Source organism: Corvus hawaiiensis, chromosome 5 (genome assembly GCF_020740725.1).
Source record: "Corvus hawaiiensis isolate bCorHaw1 chromosome 5, bCorHaw1.pri.cur, whole genome shotgun sequence".
Taxonomy (NCBI): Eukaryota; Metazoa; Chordata; class Aves; order Passeriformes; family Corvidae; genus Corvus; species Corvus hawaiiensis.
In genome coordinates, this window is record NC_063217.1 from 50,690,422 (window position 1) to 50,702,669 (window position 12,248).

The following is a 12,248-nucleotide window of genomic DNA, read 5'->3' on the forward strand; positions in this document are numbered from 1 at the left end:
ACCACTTTTAGTTTGACACTTTCAGTATTTACTGTACCTGATTATGCTTACTCTTATTGCTGTCATGGTGACTATTCTCCATTTCCCCTGACGTGTGTTTTTCCTAGGTCAGCTTTTGCCTGGGACAAGATTTTCATAATAATGTAGCCCTAGAGTGCCAGTTATGATTATATCTCCCTAATAGTTTGTTGCCTCACATGGGAATTAAACAGAAAGTGTGGGAATAGTCTTCTGTGGAACTTGGTGTCCAGTGTAGTATTTCATGTCTTACCTGTAGTTTAAATTGTACATTTACTTGTGGTTCAGACAGTATATCCAAAGCCCTGAATATTTTAGTTTTTATCATATAACTACTATATTATAGTAATGCTACTTTATTGATTGCAACATAAAAATCACATAAATAGTTCTTGATTGAACTGGGTAGAATGAATTCCAAAGAGTTATCACATTTTAGAGAAACTTTAAGTAACATGAGGATCACTATAGAATCAAATATTTTTCAGCCCGAATATGCAGTTCTTTGTCACAGTGACAAAGGCAGCAAGCTAAAAAGCACAGATCAGAGTTGCCTGCAAAATACATTTTTCTACTCAAAACCCAAACCCATTAATAAGTTTGGGTGTTTGTGCTGTCATGGACACATATATGGAGACAGACATGAGGATCCTTTTTTATATCAGCATCCACTTTGAACTTGACCGTATGGATCCTTTGAGGTCCAGGGGACTTTTATCAATACAGAGAAGGGCAGAGTTAGCTATCTACTGCAGTCAAATACTCTGATTCAAGTAATATTAATCTTAATTTTTCCCTTGCCAACACCAGCATGTGCAGGAAGCCCCAGTTTGGGCATTCAAAGAGACAACTGATTCCCTCACCATGTATTAATCACATCCTGTGTGCAAGGGCATCCTTGTAAAACATTTTACCCTCTGGTTTTATTGTGTACTTAAAAAATTAATCATGTCTTAGAAAATGTTATATGTAGATCATGTAGGCCTGTGTGATGGGTGATTAAAACCTTCTCAAAAAAAAAAAGTCAGGACTATGGTCTGAATTCTCTCCCACTTTATTGTTTTCACTTAGTATTGGGATCGTCATTATTGTGATGCTTTTGTTTCTGTATGAATATGATAGTGCACTAAGCAGATGTTATTTATTACATAATAAATTATATGTTATTTCACAGAATCACAGAATCACAGAATCAGAATCTGCTGAGTTGGAAGGGACCCACAAGGATCATTGAGTCCACTTCTCTGGCCCTGCACAGGACCATCCGCAAGAATCACACTATGAGCCTGAGAGCATTGTCCAAATGCTTCTTGAACTCTGTCAGCCTTGGTGCTGTGACCACTTCCCTGGGGAGCTGTTCCAGTGCCCAACCACCATCTTGTGAAGAACCTTTTCCTGATATCCAACCTAAACCTCTCCTGGCACAACTTCAGGCCATTCCCTCAGTCCGGTCACTGGGCACCACAGACAACAGATCAGCGTCTGTCCCTTCTCCTCATGAGGAAGTTGTAACTGCAGTGAGGTCTGTCCTCAGTCTTCTCCAGGCTGAACACACCAAGTGCCCTCAGTCGCTCTTCATGCAGCTTCACTTCCAGACCCTTCACCATCTTTGTTGCTCTCCTCTGGACACTCTCTAAGAGTTTAATGTTTTTCTTATATCACAGCACCCAGACCTGCCCCCAGCACTCGAGGTGAGGCTGCCCCAGAGCAGAGCAGAGTGGGACAATGCCCTCCCCTGCCCGGCTGCCGATGCTGTGCCTGATGCACCCCAGGACACAGGTGGCCCTCCTGGCTGCCAGGGTACAATGACTCATATTCAACTTGCCATCGACCAGGGCCCCCAGGTCACTTTCCATGGCACTGCTCTCCATCCCCTTCTTCCCCAGTCTGTCTGTACATCCAGGGATGCCCCATTTCAGGCGCAGAACCCAGTACTTTCCCTTGTTGAACTTCTTATGGTTGGTGATTGCCCAGCCCTCTGATTTGTTGAGGTTTCTCTGCAGGGCCTCTCTTCCTTCAAGGGAGTCAACAGTTCCTCCCAGTTTTGTATCACTGACAAACTTAGTATCCCATCCACTCCTGTGTCCAAGTCATTTTTGAAGACATTGAAGAGCACTGGCACTATAATGGGTCCCTGTGGAATAGTCCCTGGCTAGTGACAGGTCACCAGCCTGATGTCACGCTGTGGCATTTAAGTAAAACCTTATAAAATGAAGGCCTTGTTGCCTTTGAAAATTATGGCTCAGGCCTGTTACTTCAGCTAGAGAAGGACTGTGAGAAAAAGTCTGTGAGAAGAAAAACAATTAGTTTTTACCCATGAGAATGCAGTATCAACAGAAGCAAGAAAGTTAAACAATAGAAGGAGAAAACAGCAACATATCTGCACCTGTTACTTTCTGAATGCTTGAATGCTTATGCCATAGGTAGCCAATGATAGTATATTGTAGATAATAATAGCCAATGAGTCTATTGTAGTAGTTTAGCAGCCAATGAATATGTAACACAAATGATAACATACAAAAGGTGTATAAAAGAGGCTGCTTTGTTTAATAAACAGCTTTTTGCCCTTTGTCCGAGGCACTGTCTGTGTGTGTCATGGCCACCCCAACAGCGACATCTGCCCCAACAGTGACATCACCCCATTCCCTATAACCCTTTCTGCCTGGCCCATGAGCCAGTTGGTCACCCATCACGTTACACAGTTATCCAGCTGAGTGCTGGATATTTTGTCCGGGAGGATACTGTGAGAGACAGAATTGAAAGCTTTACTGAAATCCAATATGAAACAAAAATCCAGTACCTGGAAATTGAAGCTAGATCAAATCAAGCTAGAAATCAAGTGGGAGTTCTGACAATGAAGCTAATTGACTTTGGAACCACTTGTGAAATAGTGCAGCAGGTTCTACAGAATTCTTAATACTCTAAGTCAAGACTAGCTTGTCACTGTTATTAAGTTTTAATTAAACAGGATTTGATTAAGCAAAGATCTAAGGCCTGTTGTTAGGCACAATATCTAACAATTCTTTCTGGCTCCAGAACTTATGAAATACATGCTGTAAAATAAGGTTTATTTTCAAGTCCATTCACACAGCAGTATTTGTTTGCTCTTTCTTGCTGTTACTCTTCTGTGCTTTCAGAAAATTCGTAGGAGACCATCTAATACCATTTTAGCCACAAAGCAATTTCCCTCCTGGTGGAAGGAAATTTCTTTCTTCTCTGAAACACAATAGAAACATAAAGAAAAGGAAACCAGTCTCTCATACTTATATTCATCTTTTTTTTCTTGTATGGTATTGTTAACCAGTTCACAAGGCTTCAAGCTATTCCATACAGATTTCATGGAGTATTATGGGGATGGAAACCAAAAGAATGAAGATACAATCATATGCCTGAAGGCAGAGGACAAAATTCTGCTCTCACTTTACACCTAAAGAAACCCAGAGCTACTATTTCAGAATCCATAGATTTTCCATATATTTCCTACCACAATCTCAAGGCAATGTATAGACCATCAAACACAAAACAACAAAAAAAAAAAAGAGAGAGATTTTAAACATAGTCTTCAGGAGTTACTTCATACCTGTTCTTGCTTCCCAGCATCTTCTTCCCTCTCCTAAACTTCCCAAAGTAAACATCTGTAGTTTTATGGAATCCTGAAATTCTATTGTGCCATACAGAAGATTTTGTCTTATACTGCAGTGCCAGGTAAACCTAAACGTCTAAAGAAACCAATCTCTTTGCAGTGTCACTTGCAGCTCTCATCATAATTTCTTTTGTTCTGCTGGCATTTATTTCTTTATGAAGAACTGCCAACAGTTCTGGAGGAAATGTTCTGCAGGCTTTGAAAACCTGCTCCAAACAGCAGGTTGCTGTGTTTCATACATTACACACAGCTGAAATGATGGTGGATTTCCAGATGGTCAAGTTTTTAATGACTTCTGTTCCCAGATTCATCTATTCTGAAAGTTCAAACCACCAACAACTAAAGCTACAAGGTGCAATAAACATAATGCGCTGTAGCTATGGGTCAATAGCCATCTGCATCACAGGACCTGTGAAGGTTTCACTGTATTCTCTGTTTGATTTATGGAACCTCTTTCCACTCTTTAGTCAAGGACTCTAGTAGAGGAAATATGTATTAGTTGCTGCAAACCGATATCAATTTCTGCTAAATTTTATTTTTCACTCTTCCTTTATTTACCCCATAGCTGTTGTCTTATTACTGTAGGTAAAATTCAAATTATTGTTATTAGATTATGATATCTATCTCTCAATAACCATATGAAAATCACAGTACACATTCTAGTATAGTATAGCATTTCAAATTCAAACATTTAATTCAATATTTCAATATTTCAATTTTTCAATATTTCAAGGCAGCTGCTTCTGAATGTTGTGTTTCCTTATACCTCATGACTGACTGACACAGAGGGGCTGCACAGCAGGCTGCAGTAGTTACAGTTTGTGATTCTGCACAGCTATTAATCCAACTTTTTGCTGAACATTATGTACTATATACAACTCCTCACAATTGAGATAGTCAAATAATTAGACTTCTAAGAGCAGTAGGGTTTTTTCTATTGATATGTTCTTTGAAAAATTTAAGTATTACCATAAACTTTCCCTTTTCGTATCAGGTTTGACTTTTCTGGGTTTGATTTTAGCATTTTGAAGAGTTTTTGGACTTCTTCCTGCATGATCAATTAATTGTCATCACAGAAATAAACTGTGGATATTCCATCCTCTGACACCAGACTCTTAGGACTTCTTGTGTGACTCTTAGGATTTCTTGCGACATCTGAAGTGGGTTTGGCCATGCAAACTTTCTCAGACACATCTGTTTCATTGTTTCTATGTGATGAGCGAGATCCACAATAAAAGCCCTGAAAGAAGACTCAGTTGAACAACACAATTATCAATAATCCACCATTATTAAGGTCTACCAAAATTCTCTTTGGACTTCTATCTGTCAGAAAAATAGCATCACATCAGAAACCTTGGATAGCAGTTGCCTAAAATTAAATTGGGATGGAGGGGAGGGGAGAGGGGATACCAAAAAATCCCCAACCAACTGAGAACAGATTTTAATAAAAAGCTTGCCATATGATGAAGACACTACTCTGAGGATTAAAGAAGATGTGAGTGTTGTGTTGGAATAGAAAACTTTTATTTTGCAATTGGCACTGTAGTGAACTATGAAGTTGGGGGCTTTTTTTTTTGCAGAAAAATTCTTAAATATCATCAGACCTTTAAAATCTTGTCTCATCTGATAAATACGTAGCAATCTCTTTTTGTCTTACAAATGCTAAGAGATTGGAAGGCTTTGATGCTTTTATGCTAGCAATATTGTGTGAGCATCACTAAGAATGAACTGCTATTATTTTATTAATTACTGTTGCTTTTTCAAAGAAATCATACGCAAAGTATTAGTTACGTGAAAATCTGTCTGCTTTGCCTTTGTCAAAATAGCAAATATGTAGGTGGAATCAACATTCTGTAGTGAAGCATAAAAACATCAGGATTTATCAAATTGTACTTTTGATTTCTAAAGGCTTTAACAGGATCTTTGGATTGGTTACAAACATTTTGTTATATCACTGCCCAGATGAAGGAAATAGAAAACACAACTTACCAATTATTACTTATTACAATATAATTACTTCTGTTGGTCAGTGCTAAGTTATTCAATAAAACTAGTATTTTATGTGTAAATTGATAAGAGGATCTTATTGATATTTAACAAAACATAAAAAAATAAAACAAAATAAAGCTTGAAGCCATATGTGGAGAAAAGTAACAGATATACAGTCCAGGATAGAAAATGCATAGTAAATGTAAAAATTCAGGTTTGGATTTGGATAGTTTTCAATATAGTTTAAGGATAAATTAAATAATTATCTGATCATTGCTAAGCAAAACTTTTGTGGACAATATCAGCTTTTAATTTTTAGTAACCTGCCAGTTTTTGGACACTCAAAATATGTGCATGGGAGATCTGTTTTCCTGAAGAGAGGGATTAGAGGGAAAATAGGGTAGGTTACCATTAAGGATAAGAAAATGGCTGGAATTATAAGCCATCACAACTGCAGGGCCATTCAATGATCTGGAGTGTGGTTTGGCTTGTACCACAAGTTAAAGCATGCATGGACCCAAACACAGCCCATTCAGGTAATTTTCTGATTTGACAATTATTTGGAACCTGCAGGCACTGGAAGATGTGGGATGACTGACACAGCACTGTATTTTTACAACTTGGATATTAAGTGGGCAGCAGATCCTCTTGTCACTGGCTCCCAGGATGGTCACAGCAGATGCATTATATGGTATAAGATACCCATCCACCCAAGTTAAGGGAAGAAAAATATCTGTAAAGGTCACCATAGCTCTACCCTTTTTCTTTTTTCATAACATCAAAAATGGAGAGCCAAAGGAAAATGTTGCCTTCTTCTTCCAGCAGAACAAGTGCAAATGTCTTGGTCAATGGCCTCTGCTCAGCAATAAATATTAGGTATGAGCCTGAGAACACTGGGTTTGAGAAAGGTGCTTGGCAAGACAAAATATCTCAAAATTCTTACTAACACAGGCCCTATCAGAGTAAGGGTGGCTGCCTGTTCTCAAAAGTCATACACAGAGTCCTGCTCCCACACAGTAAAATTTTTTTGTCTCTGAATGAGTTATTATATTGTGGATAATACACACACGCCTCTCACTCCAGCTACCACAGTTCTGTGACATTCTTTTACTTGCATGCACAAATTGATTTTCACTGCATACTTTATACATGGTTAAATCCATGGGTTGCTATAGGGGATATCAGAATAGAAAAAACATTCATGTATTACATAAAACACTTCCTGTCCATGTTCTGTCTTTCCAGACATTTTTCATTTATCACCAGGTAAAACATAGCAACTGTTGCAGGTGCTTATTAAAAAAAGTGATGGGTCACGAAAATGCTCCTGTTGCTCATTCTGCTCTTGAGAGGGCAAGCGAAAATCTTTCTGAAATATTTCCTCATTGACTGATTCAACAGACAACTGAAATTAAAATGTGTACCAAAATCAAACTACAAGGCCTAAGAGAAAAAAGATTTGTGTAAAAGTAACAGAGCTTCATTGGGTTTTGTTGATGTTGGATCATTTTATTTTACAACATACTTTACTGAATATATGCTACTTGTAAATCTTTGGAGCAATGCTATTTTTTACTTTGTTTATTTCTCTTTCATAAATCTGTGGTGGTTTTGTAACTTGTCTCTGTCACAGCAGAATTTTAATTTCTAAATGTGTTTCCATTGATGCATAAGTAATATCCGTATCTTTTATACTTTAGAGACTTCCCTGAATAGAGAGTACATTACAGGATGGATTTATGAAGGTAAATGCCGTATTCGAATGCCATTGGTATCTGATAGTTGACATTCTTGTATCTCCTGCCACAGTTCATTAACCAGAAGTATAGGATGTGGATTATAACAGCAAATCCCAATGTCTGCTAAAACTCAGTGGAGACCTGAGAGATCTACACATTCTGAGGGTTTTTCTTCTTTACCATGAGTTGAAGTATTGGCACATTTGCAAATCCTCTTCATTCTCTTCCTGATAAAACACCAGACAGAATGAAAAATAAACTCAGGCTTCACAGCAGCATTTTAAAATGTGTAAATTATGGGTTATTGCCTTCTCTATTAATGAATATCATTAATAAGACTTTTAGCAAAAAACATAATAGCACTCTTCTTCCTTTTACTCTCCAACATTTTAACAGTTGGTCTACTTGGTAGGGACCTTAGGTTATCAAGAAGCCTTCACTGCCCTTCAGTAAACAGTTAAATCTCTGCAAAACATATACAAAATAGTATTTTTCAGTCACTTACTTGTAACTGTGCTGTTTATGTCATACATATAAACAGGCAAGATTTCTGACTAGGACTGAGTATGCTTCCTTCATAAAAGTAACTATGACTATGGTATAATCTGAAGGAAACAGAATGTGGATGTTCTGGCAGGTAAACATCAGCAAATACTGTTGTGTCTTGCTTGTCTTGCTACTTTTGTAGAGGTTGGGCTTCTCATTTACCCATCAGTAGCTTGCCAGTACTCTGGGCAGCAACTTTTCTGTTTGGAAAAAATTCAGAGTGCATTGGAGAGAACATAATTAATACAATTAGCATTGTCTCCTCATTCATTTCAGATGATGTTTCAGAAGTGATTATCAGTTTTCAGAAGAAACAGTTATTAAAGTAATGTTTTAAAAGTCCAATAAAATGTAATGTAATCTAAGCCAATTTAGCAAGTGTTTTCCCTTGCAGTTGAAAAACAGAAAGTAACTGAGTTAATTAAGAGAAAAGATTTTATTCCTTGCATATGGAGGCTATAAAGGGACAACTGTAGTTAGTTTGTTTTAAAAGTGACTGTGTTTGCATCCATATTAATTGCAGAACAAATTGTGCAATGCCCTAGAAGTTAGCGAGTAACCTTCTCTCAAACAAGAAAATTATCCATTTCAATGCTGCCTGGAGTGATCCTATCTGCTGTCTAGCAGTATTGAGTTGACTAACTCAGACAATTTGGGGATGCTGAAGTCATATGTAGCCTCTTTACATTGCAGATGGGGGAGCAACTTCATTCTCCATGACTCAGCACCTGGAAATTTCAGTTCTCAAAGAGCCACTTGCAGATTGTATGTCCCAATTAATGGCTTCCAGGGTTTTGTCAATGAAAGACTACTGCATAATCAGTAGCTCTGTGGTACACTTTCTTCTGCTGCATTTCCCAGTGAGGCCCTTCCACAGCCTACTTCTGCCTGGCTCACCCCTGACTGTTCTGACTTAACCTCTTGATGAGGCCTTTCCCCAAACATTCAGTTTACATCAGAATCTTTGGAACACATCTCTGAGTCTGATAAGGCTTTGCACTCAGTGTTCCTTTTTATTTTGTCCCAGAAGTTCTTCAGAACATTTAATTCCTTCTGTAAATGGTTGGGGTTTTTCTCCAAATTCAATGCCTGTATAAAGCTTCCTCCCATTTCAATTGTTTTGCAAATGTTCATTCTTTGAGCTACAGTCAGTCTCCTATTGCTTGTCGTTATATATTTTTATTGTGGGTTTTTTGGCCCATTTTACTTTCCTCTCTTCTCTTTTTCGAATCCAAACTGCATCATAAAAGAGCTAACAACTTAATTTCTCTGTGTTCAAGCTTGGTAGCATATAAAACTGAAATAACAAACAGACATTGACTTCTGTCAATGTTTACAATACAACATCATCCAGAGAGATTGAATATGGAAGAAAACAAAGCTGGCATTCACTGAAACATGAAGCCATCATTACAGTCACCATTATAGACCTGTATTAAGAAAAATTACTGTAAATTTACATTTTAAAGAGATGGAATTAGAGGCCTAGGAAATGCAGTTTGTGTTTGATCAGGAAGCAAAGCTTTCAATTACTGTATGACTAAGGCACCCTACAAATACTGTGCTTTTTTCCCTCTAGTCAACTGAACCACTTGCAATAAGCCGAGGTTGATGTTATCTTGGCCTATTCCTAGGAAGGTTGCTTGAGGTAAAACCACAGTCATATGTGATTTAAAACATGTTTCTCTCAAACACTGAAGACAAAACTCTGGGACGTGACTATTTGGCCTATTCTTTGGTACCAATCCTGCACTCCATCGTCCCTGCTCAAACCATTGCATCCCCATCTTGCATCAGTTTAAAACAACTTAAGCTTTTTGCCTCTGTTGGACGGAGGTTTCCTACCTTAGTGTTTCATTAAAGGTTTACTTTTTAAACAGCCACTTTGCCACTAACAAACTGAATGTTGCTGCATTTTTGTTGTTGGGCCTGAAGTAAAAACAGCACAAATCCGTGATTGTTAATAAGACTGACAGCTCGCAAATCCTAAACAAAAAATCTTCTGCTCTGGAAGGTTGTGTTCGAGCAGTTATATATAATATTGTGATGAAGATGACAGGGGTTTCAAGATCATGTCTGTTTATTTACAACTAAGAAGCTAAAAACCCAACATTGTTTATGGTGATGCACAAGCTTGGTAAACTAATTTTCTCTCTCATCGTGTTTGTTCTGTAGATTGTTTTTGAAGATCCTGTCACAGAATCTGACCTTTGCAATTGACCATGTAGTTGTGTAAGGTATTTCTGTCTTTCCCTAATTTACAGATTTCTTTAGCGCATGGACAAAAAAAAAAATTAAAAGGCTGATTTCAAGCATATTTCTTCAGCCACTTCTCATTCAGTTTGTGGTTTCTGCAGCCTTACACACCCTCTGAAGACACAAGTGTTGTTACAAAGTACTCTTTTGGGATTTGAATATGTAAGCACCAATGAAAACTTAATGTATTGTAGCGCACAGCTGAATGAACACACAGCAACTTTTCTTTCTAGTAGCTTATGACAGTAATTTATCATTTCTACTAGTCTTGAACTTATTACCAAATACAGGGGAAAAAAGCCCCCACAATCAAAACTGCTGCAGTTTCTTGATAGTATAGGAAAATCATGGCTAAAATGGTGCTTTTCATTTGGGATACACATCATAAGGTCGCCCCAAGACATTATGACAGCCATATAGCTTCAATTTTAGCTATTTCCTTTTTGCTTTAACATGTTTTCATATGAATTAGCAAACTAAATGCAGAGCTTACTAAAAGTCATAAATTGGGAATTTATTTCAAAATCTGGTCTTAAGAGTCTGATTTTGAACTTTAGGGCATGCCTTGAGTCTCTACGCAGTGTATTTTTCTCAAATATGAGAAATTGAAGGGATTGACTTTTACCTTCTTCCTGTAAAATCTTATCACCCAATTAAATTAATGCTTTGTGAACATTCTTAATTCCTTTTCAAATTACTACAGAAATTTCACCAGACATAGGTGTTTATTAATATCAAAGGCTCTTTTGACTAAATGCAGACTTAGCCTTAGTAAGAAGAGAAATTTGAGATTTTATGTCTAAATTATTGGTATGGGAGCAAAAGCCCCTAATTCCTCATCTCTCAGAATACATGATAATGAACATACAGAATTAATATATTGCAATTTCTCACTCGAGTGAGAGTTGGGGTTTTTTTAACTTTACTTTACTCAATTGAGTTTTGCCAAAGTAAAAAAAAAGCAGACCTGGATATTTGATATCTGATTGAATACACAGTGTTAAGAACTCAGGCCACATTTCCAGAGGACGGGAAAGCAAAGACTTGCAGATCATCTGCATTCAAAGAACTGGGAAGCCAGGCTTCCCACAATATCTACATTTAGCAGAGTTGGGAGTACACTGTGGGACAACCCAGCTGAAAAAGAGGTGGCCATCAAATCTGCATGTTCAGGTGTCCTATACAAAACCTTCAGCTATGCTGGCATGTAATTTGTTATTGTAGTGGCACTTTCCTGACAGAAAAGCTGAGTCCAAGATGAGGAAAATATTATTAATTGTTGTTGCTTTAGGTGGTAAGTGAATGTTAAAAGACAAAAAGGATTTTATATGTCCTTATCCTAGGTATCCTAGGTACCCAATTCATGTGTTGAGTGTGAAGCTGATTGTGATCTAAACTCAACTTTTTAAAATAGCTTTATTTATAGTATTATTCACTGGAAGAGAGGTGATAAAAACCATAACTTAAAGCATTTGAGGTGAAAATAGAGCCTTAAAACTACATGACTTTATAAAAAGCTTTTATTGAAACAGTTACTCAAAACATCTTAAAGGAGATGCACATGAAAGAATAGAGGGGCAAAACACATGTGAAGTGAAAAAGTAGATTAAACTATAAATGTAGAAAAAGTTTAAATTAGGGGAAACTATTAAGCTGGCAACTCTTCAAACCTCAAAAATACCAGTAATCTTTCCTCCTTTAGGAAACATAAGCAATCAGCTATTTTACTAAATAACATGTTAATGTGCAAGGAGGAGGCAATACATTTAGAATTTATATAATGAGACAATTAAAGTTTATAAAATGAGACAGAATGTCCACTGAGGTCAAAAGTGTAAATATTATGTTTGTTCCTTATCACAGGTGAATAAATTAGTTGAATATTAAAAACTATTGTGGATTTCCTTCAGAGACAGACTAACACCAAAAAGGTTTGGTTCTACTGATAATGATCATTTTCATTTTAGTGGAGACAATATGCTATTGTTTACTTATTTAAACTTTCAGTTATGAATTTACCTGCTTTCTCTAACATAGCAAATTGTAATATACAAACC